The 16066-nt window shown below is 43.0% G+C and overlaps 1 protein-coding gene across 3 annotated transcripts in view; it reads left to right on the forward strand.

Moving 5' to 3' along the window:
- Positions 1 to 16066, forward strand: part of RAB27A (RAB27A, member RAS oncogene family) — a 57989-nt gene that overhangs the window by 10814 nt on the left and 31109 nt on the right. For 2 of the 3 annotated variants that reach the window (XM_069982549.1, XM_069982522.1), the window contains exon 2: positions 9699 to 9805. The gene's annotated coding sequence lies outside the window, so the exon portion shown is untranslated. The remainder of the gene's footprint in view (positions 1 to 9698; positions 9806 to 16066) is intronic. The other variant, XM_069982531.1, reaches the window with a different exon arrangement.

The following is a 16066-nucleotide window of genomic DNA, read 5'->3' on the forward strand; positions in this document are numbered from 1 at the left end:
GAGTGGGAGGCCGGGAACAGTGCGGTGCGGTGATTGACAAGGCAGGCAGCCAATGGGCTGTCTGCTACCAGTGCGCCTTGGATTCCCGTCTGCCGGTATCCCCGCTCCTTCACATCTGGGCCGGGCAGGGGCGGACACAGAATACATAGGGCCCCTTTGCAAAAAAGTTGCCTGGGCTCCCCTATAAGCAAACCATGCCACCACATTCCTCCCCCACGCCGGAGAATTAGACACAAACGGATTTATGTACACACACACATATATATATACACCACACACATACGTATATATATATACACCACACACATATACATACACACCACACACACATATATACACCACACACACACATATATATACACACACACACATATATATAAACACCACACACACGTATATATGCACACACCACACATATATATATATATATATATATATATATACACACACCACACACATATATATATATATATACACACCACACACATATATATACACACACCACACACACATATATATATATATATACACCACACACACACGTATATATATATACACCACACACATATATATATACACACCACACACACATATATACACCACACACACACATATATGTACACCACACACACACATATATGTACACCACACACACACGTATATATACACAGACACACATATATACACCACACACACACATATATACACCACACACACACATATATACACCACACACACACGTGTATATATATACACCACACACATATATATACACACCACACACACATATATACACCACACACATATATATATACACACACCACACACACATATATACACCACACACACGTATATATACACACCACACACACATATAAATACACACATATATATATACACACACACGTGTATATATATATACACACCTTCATATACACAACACATGTATATAGAGACACACACACATTACACAATATACACTAACCTCCTGTCTGTCTCTCTGATAGATGTTACAGGCCGGCAGCAGTGGAGGGGACAGGAGATCAGGCTGTACAGGAGGGCACACAGCTTCCTGCCATGCTGCTCTGGCACATAGCTCTGCTGTACTGGGCCTCCCTCCCTCTTCCTCTCTGCCCCGACACAGACAAGGAGCAGCTTTAGGAATCGTGGGGACAAATTCTTCTTGTTTTATCCCCCTGCAGCCTCCAGACAGAGCTCTGCCACCATAGTGTCCCTGCAGCTAGAGGGTGCACAGGGGTCACTGAGCTGGGGAGAGGGGCCTGAGGAGGCTGCCTGGGGCTGTGCCTGAGGAGACCAGATGCAAGTGGGAAGATAACCAGACATCTTGCCACTTGCAGAGCTGGAGTCTTCTACAGAGAGACAGGGAGTGATTGTCACTCACTGTTTCTCTGTCACAAGGTTATCTAGCCTGCCGGGAGTGTGTGTGGGGGAGGGGGCGTCCTGCCCCGGCGTCCTAGTGCTCCCTGGGCTCCTGCTGCTAATATAGCAGTCACAGCAGGGGTCGGCAGCAGAGGCAGAAATCATCCTCCTCCGGCCTGATGCTCGGTAAGCTCCCCTGGCGGCCCGGATGCATTTAACCAGTGGCCACATTGCGGCCCTGTGATGTGGTGGGGAAGACCGGCCCGGGGGGCACATGCCTCCCTGCCCCCCGGCCCAGCCCGCCCCTGCACACACCTGGTCAAATGTTTTGTTTTCACCCACAATTATAGCCGTAGTTTTTTTTTTCTCTTCTAAATTTTCCTTATTCTTTTTAATATATAAAACAAAATACCAGCAGATACAAAGTATACATAATGAATAAAGGATGAAAGGAGGCACTCACCAGCAGTGTATTCAGACCATCCGGCTTTTATTGCTGTGCGCAGGGGGAGCGGGGGAGACAAGGTGGGTGACCGCAGTTTCGCGGCTTAGTGCCACGAAACTGCCGTCACTCACCTTGTCTCCCCCACTCCTTCTGCGCACAGCAATAAATGCTGAATGGTCTGAATACACTGCTGGTGAGTGCCTCCTTTCATCCTTTATTCATTGTTCATACAGTATGTTTATTTCGGATTGAGCACCACCACATACCGGAACCAGCCTGAGATACAGTGCCATCTAGTGGAGAGCCAGGCAGTGCCATCACTTTTTGTCTTTCTTGTTGGATTGTACAAAGTATACATATCTCCACATAGGCAAACATACTATAAAAACATCTAAATTGCTGCATTAACAACTTCTTGCTTTCCTTAGAGGGGCTTGCCACCAGCAAATCCCCTCACTCATGCATAAATACATACATACATACAACAATACAAAGTGTTGTACACAAATGCACAATATTCCCTCAATGGAGCCAGATTGCCTAAGTGGGCCTTAAAAGGAAAAACCTACAAACTCTTCTTGGTGCTGATTAGTGACCGTGAAGTCTGACCACTGTCACCCCAATCAATCCCGTAAATGAGGGCAAAACTTGTCCCGGAAGGAGGGGCATAAGTCATGTGTGCATTTGATTACCAGTGGCTGAAGAATTTGGATGCTGCCTGGAAAACATAGATACAACCATGGCAATCAAATGCAGAGTGTTGGGGTTCAGACAAACCAGAGTGTGGCTGGGCCCACTCAATCAGCTTGTTTTTCCCTGTCCTGTGTATCTTAAAGAGGATGTACCACCCGGTACATCCTCTTTAACCTGACCCCACGGATCGATCGGCGCCGGTGCCGCGGTTGGTTTTTTGGACCGCCGCCCGGTTCCCGTTCAATCCTGCTGTACCAGCCGGTGCTGAAGCACTGAGGTCGGCCGGGCCGCCCCCAGTGGGGGGGAATTCCCTTCCTTGTATGACGTGGCTCGCTTAGAATGAATGGAGCCGCATCATACAGGGGAGGGAATTCCCTCCCACTGGGGGCGGGCCAGCCCGCCTCCTGTGCTTCAGCACCAGCCTACCGCTGGATCAAACGGCGCTGTGCTCAGGAACCGGGCGGCGGTCCGAAAAACAGACCGCGGCACCGGCTTCCCCACGCTGGCACCGATCGATCCGTGGGTTCAGGTTAAAGAGGATGTACCGGGTGGTACATCCTCTTTAAGATGGAAATACCCCTTTAACACATTGGTTTTGGAATATATACAGTAGGAATAACAACTCTAGATGTGATCTCATTTCATGATATACAATTGGTGGGGGCTAAGGGTTAGTGGTAAAGGAGTTTTCCATAGTTATGAGATATAGATAGGACATAAGTAGCCAACTCGAAAAGCTATCCTGCACCCACTCCATTTATTTATTTTCGTAACTTGGTTTACTAATATTATAGTAAAATATCTTATGATCCAGCCATCAGCAAGGAACTGAACTACGCAGAGATCTTCTTTACAAAAGACAAAATAAGGCCCACAGGCATTTGTTGTGATGCAGGCTATGAAGCACGCTCTGGGCTAATAGGCTTATTCTGTTTCCTCATTTGCCACAACAAAGCTTTACACTGTCAGATGCTTAAAACTGAACAAATGAGATGTTCCAGTCGTCTTTGTGAGGTGGTTTAGAGCCTCGTATTTTATCACTTCAGACCGCCTGTGGCGTAACAGGAAGCTGTGACACTGAAGGGACAGGCGTGAGTGTGATTGTGCCAAAGTGGCCGCAGCATTTCAGCTCTGTAACTTGTCACTAGTACCAGACTTCCTTCTGCCTATAAGAAGGGTCGTGACCAACTTGCAGCATTTCCTGAGGAATAAGTGGAATTCTTTTCCTTTTAGAATTGTAAACGCTTGAGCATAGTTTACACATACAGTTCACATATAGATCTGTAAAATGTCTGTGTGGATAAGGCAAGGATTCTCTTTAATAAGAAAGGAAAATCTGCCAGCACCAGGATCCAGTAAAAAAAATTCCAGATTTTATTCAAACGAAATCCAGAATAAAATAAACATGGACATGGTGAAGTCCCACTTGTTCACTAGTCGCGTTTTAGCCACTGTGTAGCCTTAATCACAGCATTGTAGTCTTCTCAGCGTGTGACCGGGTGGAGACCCCTGCACAGACGGTGGAACGTTCAAGGTACTGTGATTGTTATGTCAGGCATGACTATGGTGTTAGTGATACAAACTACTTTTGAACATTCTCTTGAATAACATGAATGCATAGATGTAGGACAATTTATATAAGGGAAGTTTAGCTACTGTTAACAACTTATAGGGGCAGACATGCCGAATGTGAAGATTGTCCAAGATTTCACTTTTTCACAAGTTCTTCTACTTTTTCACATGTTCTTCTGCTTGCTCATTGTTCCCACACTAGTTAAGGTTTCTGGGTGGTAGTGTTCTCCTTCAGTCAGATAAAATACAAGCAACACTTGTGTACCATCACCTTGCTGCCTGTGATATCACCACAGTATGACTTCTGCATACACACTTCCCCATACAGCTGCATAGGTTAATATCTGCATTTATAGAGTGAGCATCCACTTAGAAAATAATAAAGAGCCTATGCTTAAAGGGAACCAGTCAGCACATTTGTGCTGATTAGGCTCCCAGAACGGCTGCACAGCCCTTGCAGACGGGTTTCCTATCGTGTCGGGGGTTGCTGGCTTCGTAGCTTTATGTCCTGCTAAAACCCTGTTTAATCCCGCGCATGTGGCAGGGGGAAAGCAGTGAACTAGTCATCTGGGTATTGCCCGAGCCGTGACTAGTCACGGCTCCCTGCCTGTCAGCACGCTCTGTCAAGTGATTGGCAGGCAAAGTGGCCTCTAACAGGCCTCTTTGCCTGTCAATCCTTTCTGCAGAGCGTGCTGACAGGCACAGTGTCGGACTGGCCCATCAGAGGACCGGAGAATCCTCCGATGGGCCCCAGCTTTAGAACCTGCGCTAACCCTAACTGACATGCGGTTTCTCACTGGTTCTTCATTGGTGGGCCCCAGGTACCCCAGTGCGACACTGGACATGTAGGGAGCCGTCGGGCACTACCCACATGACTAGTTCACTGCTCCCCCCCCCCCCCCCGCCTCACCCACGTGAATAAGCCGAGACGTGAAGCTACAGTATGGAGCCAGCAACCCCGGACATGATTGGAGACCTGTCTGTGAGGTCTGTGCAGCCATTCTGGGAGCCTAATCAGCCTAGGGGTCCATTTACACGGAAAGATTATCTGCCGAAGATTTGAAGCCAAAGCCAGGAATGGATTTAAAAGGGGAGAAATCTCAGGCTTTCCTTTATGACCTGATCTCTGTTTATAGTCTGTTCCTGGCTTTGGCTTTAAATCTTTGGCAGATAATCTGTCAGATAACCTTTCTGTGTAAATGGACCCTAATATGCTGACTGATTCCCTTTAACTCTATGTGCTCCCTTGGTGTCGTCCTGCTGTGTTGCCAATGCCCCCCGCTTACTTTAACGTCTCCACTGCTGAGATTAACTCAGACGAACTCGTTTGGCCAATCACTGGTTGTGACACTGTCCCATCTCGGTTATTGGCTGTATTCACACAACGTCAAAAATAGAGAAGGCGTCCGATTTTGATATTTAAAGCGCAACTATAAAATATTTTGACCATTCAGTTTTAGTTAGCTTAGGTCATGATAAGAATTTTTCCAATATACATTAATAACCTAAAATGAACAGTTTTTTAAATACATAAGGCTGATTAAGCCCTTATAGCCCTCTCTGGCTGTGACTTATTTCTGCATTCCTACTGGACACGCCCCCTCCCTGCAGATCTGTCCTGAGTGTACAGACTGACAGGAGGATCAGATAACAGCTCTGACACAGAGAGAAACCTAAACAAAACCTCCTCCCCCCCCCCCCCTCCCCATACCTCCTAGCAGCAGGTTCTCACCCCTCCCCTCACAGAGGTGACTAAGCAGAGCTGAGGGTGTTGTGTGTGAGGAGCAGCGCAGGGGAAGAGCTGGAGCTGACATTATCCTACAGTGTAAGGAGAGCAGATGACTGTATCTAATCCCACTGTGTGTGATACCATCGGCTGGGGCTCTGAATCTAATCTTACATTGTGATACTGTATGCTGGGGCTGTATCTAATCCCACTTTGTGTGATACATCTGCTAAGGTGCTGCTCATTGAATTGAGGGACCCAGCCCGGGAGATGAGGGATAGGCCACGCCCACTTTCTCTCAGTCAGAAGAAAAATTCATTTATTCCTCTCAGCCAAACAACTGGGGATATCTCAGCGAGCATACACACTATCAACACAGTTTAGGGCTCTTTTTAAAGGGTAACACTTGGGCTTTTTATTTGAGGAATTTCATTTTTTGGCTACTGAAATTATAGTTACGCTTTAAAATAACGTCATTTATTGCCGCAATTTAACTTACTGCAATGGCAATGCATTGAAGCCAATGGAAAGACGGACGTCCAATGCACACAATTTATTGAATAATAGACGTTTTTACTGCGGACGTCAAAATAATGAAGATCATTATTTTCGGATGTCTTTTACACAGTTTTTCTTTTGTCTCAGTTTTTACGATTAAATTCAATGGACTTTTCAATTAAGCCACACCCAAAGGCCAATTAGTAATCCCAAACTAGAATCAAGGGGAGGCCAAACAGCTAAATGATGTCCATTATTCTGGACTCAAAAAAGTGAGCTGAAACGTTGTGTAAACATAGCCATTGATTGGCTGAGCCGACTGTCATTTTTGAAACGAGTTTGTCTCTGCAGTGGGGTCACTGGCAACACTGCAGTAATATATTAAAAGTTGCCTAACTCCGGACATCCCCGTTAAAAGACATTAACAGTTGTTTAAATATTTTTCCCACATATCAATAATACTGCCATGTATCAATAATACAGTCATAAATTCTATTGCTGAAAAATGTTTTTGTACACCTGTCTCCTGCACTGATCGTTCACTCTTTTCATTGGCAAAACCTACTCAGACAGGTGGTAAATAGAAAAAAAATGAATGGAATTACCTTTCTTGCTCCTCCACTACCGCTCTTGTCACAGAGACCCAGTCAGGGTCAGTATGAGAAATTGCCTGTTCAGCTGATCAGTGGCAGCAGCAGTGTCGTGCCTCAGCAACTGATTAGCTGAGCGGACAAGTACCTGAGCTGACCCTGATCCCGTCCCTGTGCTGACCCTAATCCCGTCCCTATGCTGACCCTGACCCTGATTACCTTTTGTCTGAGCATCATCATACAAATTATTACTACCTGGAATACCCATATTAAAAGTGCTAGTATTAGGGATAGCTAGCTGACACTTCACCTTCATTCTTGTGATCATGGGGGGTTCCAGTGGTCAGACTCTGACAGTTACATATAAATTCCTATTTACCAGTGCTGACCATGTCTAAGTGCATATTAAGTAAAGGACATAAAAGTGGTGTACAGATGAGCATACCACATCTCTGTGCCAGTTATATCTGCTGGTTCATCTGCAGGACGATGTATTGTAGTCTACTTCATAAGCTGGGCCACCCCTTCTAGTTTGTAGTTGGCTTTATCCGTACTATATCACTATATTTAATCTTTTACTGTCTTTAATGCTGTCTCCAAATGTTACTGTGGATTTAGCGTGATTCAATGACTTGGCATTGGTCATCTTTTCCCACGCCTTGTCTACTTTGTTCAGGCATATTTCTTAATCCTTTCCTTATTGAATGAGAAAAGAACAATAACCACTTAAAATAAACAAAATGAAGGATTCTATATACAGAACACCTTGTCTTATAAGAATACACTGCATGGGTTCACATTGACCTTGGGCACTGGGTAAATCTAGCTGACTGGAGCACACCTTGTAGCCGTAACATTCAGCATGTAGTTCTTCAGACTGACAGCTTTGCTTGCCATTTCACAACCTCAGGGAGATCGCTGCTTGTCTACAAATTGGTAAGCCAGTGTGTAGGTGGCCTTGTTGTATATGGTTACCTATTTCAGAATTTAGCAAATGTTTTGTAAAGTTTAAAGGATCTGTTAATGAAAGCTTAAAGGAGAAGTCTGGCAAAAAATTTTCTTTAAGTATTGTATTGCCCCGCAAAAGTTATGCAAATCACCAATATACACTTATTACGGGAAATGTTTATAAAGTGTTTTTTTTTCCTGCACGTACTACTGCATCAAGGCTTCACTTCCTGGATAAAATGGTGATGTCATGACCCAACTTCGAGAATTGTGCGGGCTGTGTCTGCTGGAGAGGATGATGGCATAGGGATGCTCAGTGTCCTTCCAGTGCCCTGTGTCCCTCAGTGTCCTCCTGCCATCATCCTCTCCAGCAGCCACAGCCTGCACAATTCTGGGAGTTGGGTCGTGACATCACCATTTTATCCAGGAAGTGAAGCCTTGATGTAGTAGTAAGTGCAGGGAAAAAAGCACTTTATAAGCATTTCCAGTAATAAGTGTATATTGGGGATTTGTATAACTTTTGGGGGGCAATACAATACTTTAATAAAAAAATTTGATGGACTTCTAACTGGGCTTGCTTTTTGCTGAGAATTTTTTCCTTCTCTTTTATCCTATTAGACAATTATTTAGATTAGCCTGTACACAAAGTTACTAATTTATCATAATAATGCTAGGTGGTTTTATAGGGTAAGGTCCTGTTCATATCATGCTTCCATCAGAGGTGCACTATGTTATGATGGCCCCCAACATATATCCCATTGTAATGTATAGACTTATTGTGGGATACATTGCCCGCTTCCAGAAGGAGGCGCCAGTGAAGCGATGACAATATAACTACGGTGTCCATATAGAAATACTTACATGATTGGAGCTTTCCTGACTCTGTAGTCATCTTTCTCCTCCGTAGCTGTATCCAGGGCAGTGGTACTACGGTCACCTGACACATCTTTCTCAGCTTTAGAGGGAGCTCAGGAGGGAGGAAGGAGGTCCATGCATCTCAGGCTTTTAAAGGTCTTGTCCCACAATGAAGCGCCATGAAACTTATGCATGTAACTGTTGCCATACAGTGGCGTCATCACCCACAAGCTAATATGTTTAATGAATACTTTTTTCCCTTTTTTTAAAGGCTTTAATACATTTTTATAGGATTCTGCTGGATAGATATGCCATCTTTTTTCCATCCAGTTATAGCATGGCCATATATTAGATATGAAGGTGACTGGATAGGTTGAACCTGCCATTTTAAAAGGGAAGTTTATAGCTTTTGGCTTTAAAATGAATTTCTCATTAGAGCACCTTGTGGTGTATGATTATGTTTTTACATGGGTACTTAGCATTTTCATTTATTTCAATGTAATGGTATTAAGAGAACAGAGTTGGCTTTCTAAGCTTTGAATATTTTTAGCATCACTTTAAATACGTGATTTGAGTTGAAAACATTTCCTGTACAATACAAGAAACCGAAACCAGACTCTACAGTCCATAAATAGGCCCAGAGATGTGTGTTCTTCCACCAGATAAAATGGAGATAATGAGTATTTGTCTAACCCTCCTACAGCAAGTCCAATTTGTTAGTGAACTTACGGCGTTGGATGCTGTTGATGCTGTTCCTACTGTAGGATGGGAGTAGTCTTCACTGTAGGGAAAGAAAGAGCTGTGCTGCTAAGCTTGTCAAAAGAAAATCATTTGATCAGTCAGCAAGACCACATGACAACCAGCTGAGAGGAATTAGATGGTCTTTGCAGTGAGAATGCCATTGTGAGTGGCGGTGCACTTCCTGCAGTCTCTTGCATCAGATGTTCTTTATATGATGTTCTTTCCTTTTTTTTTTTCTCTCTCTTACCAGCAGTTCACATTTTTAGATGCTGATATGTGACATGAATAAGGACTTCTGAGCAGCTGCCTTTTCTGGATCCTTCCGACAGAAACTACAAGGAATTTCACTCTAACACGGTATGTCACCATTTAACTTTTGCGTATTTCTTTTATAATGCTTTACAGTTATTATACTATGCTTTTAAGCTGACAACCAGAACATTCATATGACCGGTTTGTTTCTTATAGTCATGGAGTAAAAAAAAAAATGGTAGAATATCTGAGATTTATGTTTAGGGTTTGTCGCTTTACATCTTGAAACCTTGAGTAATGTTATATTCTGACGAATTCTGGTCAAGTCTAAGCGATTCCATATTTTACCTCTTTTTCTTATTTCTCAGCTCATCGTATCATTTAATTTATGAAAAATAATTCCAATATAATTTGCACTGGTAATGCAATGCACAGGGGCCTACTATATACTGGACCTTGTGAAGATGTTCTGCTAGAGAATTTATTTAAATGTTTACTGTCTTTTAAAGGGGTTCTCCAGAAAAACATGTTGGCTTTAAGAAAAAATTTGTCTCTCCTAGAAAAAATAACAGCCATGGAAAAATGGTATGGAGTAGCATAGTAGACTATGCTATTCCTAACACAGTATGCATGAAAAATGTTAGTAGTAGCAGCAGTAGTAGTAGTAGTAGCAGTAGCAGCAGTAGCAGTAGCCTATGGGTATGACTATATAGAAACCTTTATAGAATTTCATTGGAGGTATGTAAGAGAAGGCTTCCCCACCTTTTATGTCAAATAGAAGCCTGGAGGCCGTAAACATGATGTGAACCTTGGCCCAAAAAATGTATTAGAGTATAATTAAATTATTCAGGGACTTTGCAGTAAAAATCTTGTGGAGACAGCTTTTTATAGGTTATTATTTCATTTCAAATGAAGGGATTTCATTATGTTTTGATGTTGAGATTTTCTTAAAGGAATTATCCAGGGTGATAGTTCTTCTTTTTAAAAAAATAAAATAATAATAATCAGCAGGTTAGACGAATCTAACCTGCTGATAGCTCCCTATTGCACAGGAGACCCAAAGGCAGAAGGTATGTCTCTTACTTTCCTCCATTGTGAAGTTAGTCGTTAGTACTTTCATTCCGGTGAAGTTTGTTGCGTGCTCCTTGGTCCAGTCAGTGAGCCAATTATGAGCACTGGAGCACCCGTTAGGAGCACTGCCCATCCCCATAGTGCCAATCCAGCCACTCTATTCATTATCATCAGAAAGGGGCAAGCCGGCCACAGGGTGGGCAGTGCTCCTGACTGGTGCCCCAGTGCTCCTAATGGTCTTAACTAGACCGAGGAGCACAAGACTAACTGAACCAGAACAGCGACAAGGGGAAAGGTAAGACACATATCTTCCTCCATGGCATCTCCAGTGCAATAGGGATATATCACCAGGTTAGATTTGTCTAACCTGCTGATAGTTCCCCTTTAAATAAAAGCTCCTGATCTGGTGTTATCCGGTTCCCTGCTCATTACTACTTCCTTTGGTTCCAAGATAAGTCATCTCAGCAGGAAATGCCTGCTAAGCCAATCACTGACTGAGGGGACTTGTCTTGGAAGAAGCAGGGGAGGGTGGGGGGGGGGGGGGGGTGCGATAGATGAAGTGAGACCTGATGCTCTGGGATACTGAGGTATGTTAAGTACTGAATTCTGGGAGTTGGATGCTTAGAGGCAGACAATGACATTAGACCATGTTTGAAGGCATTTTTGTTCAGTACTTAGTGGTGGATGTATTGTAGAAGTAAGTGAAGACATCCACATTATAAATGACAAGTAAGGGCCCTTTTACACAACATGAATAATTGCTGTAGTGCTGCCATGTAAATACATTGTTATCGGGCGCAGATACCCTGTTGAAAAAGAGATGTGTGGCTGATAATGATTTTACCGGTCGCACAAAGGATTCAATCAATCGGCCAGCAAGTGTATGCTAATTCGCCAACTAATTGCTGGCCCTTTTACACACACCGCCTATCGATAATCAGCCAGTGTCAAAGGGCCCCGAGTGGTGGTGGGTCCTGTTAACACATATGAACCCAGCTGCTTCAAATTACACCTTTTGAAATGATTAGATTAATTCAACATTTATTATGATCATACTTGTTTGATTAGTTTTCTTAAGAAGATTTATAAAAAACAAAAAAAACTCTGATATAAAATTGTTTGTTACACCATAGCCAGTCCCAGTTTTTTTTTTTATCCCAGCCTTAATTTGACCACAGCTGTGCTGTCATTGGCTGCTAAGGGCAAAAAAAAAGTTTTTCTTTTAAGACATTTTGATAAATTAGGCCCATTAGGTATGTTCAGAGGCCATTAGCAAAATGATGTTATACTAGATGATGGCGTGTATGAAATTTTCTAAATCACATCATCATGTATGGGCAACTGAATTAAGTTTTAAGTCTCATATCCATCATCCATGTTAAACTACAATGTTTGTGTTTATGACCTCCTTAAATTCTTGACACTGCTCCTATCACATGCAGCTATCTCATCAGCATCACATGAATATAGACAGATCACTTATGGCCACGAGATTAGCCCGCTCGTCTCCCACTTCAAACATTCCATACGATTTCACCTGACCTCATGTACACATAGTGGACGTGGAGCTCAACAAAAAGTTCCCAACCTCCTACAAATCTGATCTCTAGGGATTAGCTCTGTCAGCTTCATAGAACTGAATGGAGCGTCAAAGCACATGCCCAGCCACTGCTGCTTTCAGATAGGGGACATGGGACCCCTGTTATGATTTGTGGGGTCTTAGCAATAAGATACTTTCAACCTTTTCAGAAGGGCCCTGCCAACAACAGAATTGACTAGGTGGCAGAAAATTGTTCCTGCTTCTACCCTGTGCACATCTTTGAAGTATATCTTCTAAGACACGAGAGGGTGGGTACCGAACTGTTATCACAACACAGTATTACTGTAACATTGGCATGACCCTTTTTCTCAAGAGAGATATGTCTCTGTGATGTAGGCAGCCAGCACAGATGTGTTGTATATGGACACTTTAATAAAAGGAATAATATGTTTTAGGGCAAAAGAGCATAGTTCATTTACTTAAAGGGGTTGTGCCATTAAGAAAACTAGGTCAAAACTGATCCATTAGGTGAAATTTGACTTATTTCAAATGTACAAGCATCTCTGAAACTATACAGTTGGAGAGATATAGGGGGACTATGTATCAAGCTGTAAAATCGTATTTTTCGGCGGAAGTGCTCATTTGCGAATAATTTTATTCACAACTGGTCGTTTTGCAATCAAAATATTCGCAAATGGGCACTTTCTGCCCGGTACGACAGGGGGTGTGGAGGGGGTGGAACGGGGGCGCGGACTCAGAGGGCGCTATTCATCATTTTTTAGCCGGAAAAATAGTCAGGAAGCCTACTCCAGCTCTGAGCTGGCGTAGGTTTCCTGCCGTGCGCACCGAGGCACACAGGATTTATGTAGAGGCAGTCCGCCTGTACAAAAATCTCCGGAGCTCCGGGGACATTTTTAAGTCCAACGCAGAACAGGGAGATGGAAAAAGAGCTTGCTCTTTCCTCTCCAGGCATTGACCTTGATTTGCAGTGCCTCCAGGTTCAGTGCACAAAAAAAAAAACTCCAGACTTAATAAATGTCCCCCATAGACTTACTAATCTCCCCTCCCCATGGTTGATCTTCTGCTGCCTGTGGTTATGCCCCAAGGTCAGTGTGCTCAGTTCACCTGCAGTCTCCAGGAACTGGAAGTTTGCTTTCACTTAGCCTGCAAGCAGGAGGGATTGTGGGAAAGTTATAGTACACAGTAATAATATAACTTTATTAAAACAATGTATTGTCAAAAAACAAACAAACCCTGGAGTACCTCTTTAACAAGTGTGCTTTGTGGCACAACTCCTATAAGAAGTAATCTGTCAGCTACATATTACGTTCTAAACTGCTGACACTGTTGGATAGCAATTAGATCAGGGAGACACCTTGGGGGGAATTTGTAAAGACAGGTGTACCTGTCCTTTGTAGATGAATCCCTGCCCCCATGGATGTACTAAGAGGCGCATAAATCTGGCATACCTAGGCATGCTGCACGGCAGGGGCTGAAATCTGCTCTGGAGGCGAGAAGGAGTAAATGATGATAAATCAGGTGCGGGAGGAGGCCACACCTTTTCCCAGCTTTGCTGTAATTTTGAGAAATCCCTGGTGCCTTCATATATCTGTCTGTGCTTCCCTAATGTAGCAAAATGCTTTTATTCTATAGTATAGAAAATGCAAAGACCCTTTCTGAGCTCCTGAAGTGCAGCAAGCTATAACGCCTCCTTAGGGTGTGTTTACACACAGATTTATCTGACAGACTTTTAACCCTTTGAGGACCAGGCCCAAAATGACCCAGTGGACCGCACAAATTTTGATCTGTGTTTGTTTTTCCCTCCTCCCCTTCTAAGAGCTCTAGCACTTTCAGTTTTTTATCTACAAGGCCATGTAAGGGCTTATTTGTTACAGAAATAGTTGTACTGTGTAATGGCGTCATTCATTTTACCATAACATGTATGATGGAATTCCAAATATATTTATGAAGATATAAATTGGTGAAATCGCAAAAAAGAATGCAATATGGTAACGTTTGGGGGGTTCCTGTGTCTACGTAATGCACTATATGGTAAAAGCGACATGATACAATTATTTTATAGGTCAGCCCAAACACAACCACATGCAGGTTTACACAGATTCTCTAATGTTATATTTTTTTTTAAATGAAATCCTTTTTTTTGGCAATTAATTATAAATAAAATGTCATTTTAACGGTTTTATTTTTTCACCTACGGGGCTGTATGGGGTGTCATTTTTTCCGCCATGATCTCTAGTTTTTATTAATACCATATTTGTGAAGATCGGATGTTTTGATCACTTTTTATAAAATTTTTTTTTATATATAATGTAACATAAAATCGGTAATCCGCGCACTTTTTTCCCTCTTTTCGCGTTTAAGGAGTTAATGACACGCAGCAGCGCGATCGCTGCAGCGTGTCATTACCGGTGAGGTCCCGGCTGCTGATTGCAGCCGGCCCCCACCTGCTATGAAGCGCGCTCCACTCCGGAGCACGCTTCATAGCGGGAGAAACACCCAGGGCGTACAGTTACGCCCTAGGTCGTCTGGGGACAGACTTCCATGGCGTAACTATACGCCCTGGGTCGTCTAAGGGTTAAAGCCAAAGCCAGTAATAGATTTGAAAAGAGAAGAAATCTCAGTCTTTCCTTTATGACCTGTTTTCTGTTTATAGTCTGTTCCTGGCTTTGGCTTAAAAAATCTGTCAGATAAATCTGTGTAAACACGCCATTACTCCCCCTTCTATACCTGACCCTACTTAGGACTTCCAGGTGTCAATCAAGTGTGTGTGTATGTGGGGTGGACAGTCATGCTTGAATCTATTCAGGAGCTTGAAAAGCTAGGGAATAAAACCATGTCTCCATATTCTGGGAGCACAGCTGGGTAAATAAAAGGTACCATATGTTTGCATGCTCTCGCAGCTAAGTGCCAGCATTTTGGAGCTATAGCTGACAGATTTACGTTAAATATACAGTCACATATGATCAAGTATAATTTTTGATTATGGTTCTTATTTGATAACCCTGTCAGTGCATTGTAGACGTTCTGCTGAATTATGACACCAGTTTAATAGCAATTACTGTTACCCACCAGATACAGTCCCTGTCAACCTGCTCATCTAAGGACAGTCTAATGAAAATGTTAGTATAGAAAGGGAAACCTGTCGTGTGCGCTACATATAATTTAGATTATTTATCACAGACTTAAATTGATGTGTTGATATTTTTGCATTTATACCCTTGAAGTGTTAATAAACTCAACATTTTGTGGTTAAAGGAACGAACAGTGAGAAATGTAAAATTGGCCAAATCAGTAGCCAGAGGTGGGTAACTGCAGAAATCAACATGTCAGTCATCGCTTCATACTGTCCTCTAAATGATAGGGGGAGCTCTCCTTTCTTGAATAGTCCGGACTTCTGCCTAACAGGTCTAGCATCCCGCAGCAATGAAGAAGGGAGCATAACTGGGCAGGCAGGTCCCCTGTACCTGTCAGAGGCTGTTGTGTAACAGATGATTTATAACGCACAGGCTGCTGTAAATGGCACCCTGTATACTGGTAATGGGTTTGCAGGTCAGCCATGTTCCTGCTGGTGGATGTGATGGATACATGGAGAGATCAAAATGTTATAGATGCTGGGAAATTGCTATTAATACCATTTCCTATCACAGACAATAACTTTTATAGCCATGCCAGACTTGTGAATATCGCTTCATCTAGCTCTATTTTCCCGTTCTTTAGTCTTTTTACCCTAATGC

This window comes from Dendropsophus ebraccatus, chromosome 1, assembly GCF_027789765.1.
Source record: "Dendropsophus ebraccatus isolate aDenEbr1 chromosome 1, aDenEbr1.pat, whole genome shotgun sequence".
Classification (NCBI taxonomy): domain Eukaryota; kingdom Metazoa; phylum Chordata; class Amphibia; order Anura; family Hylidae; genus Dendropsophus; species Dendropsophus ebraccatus.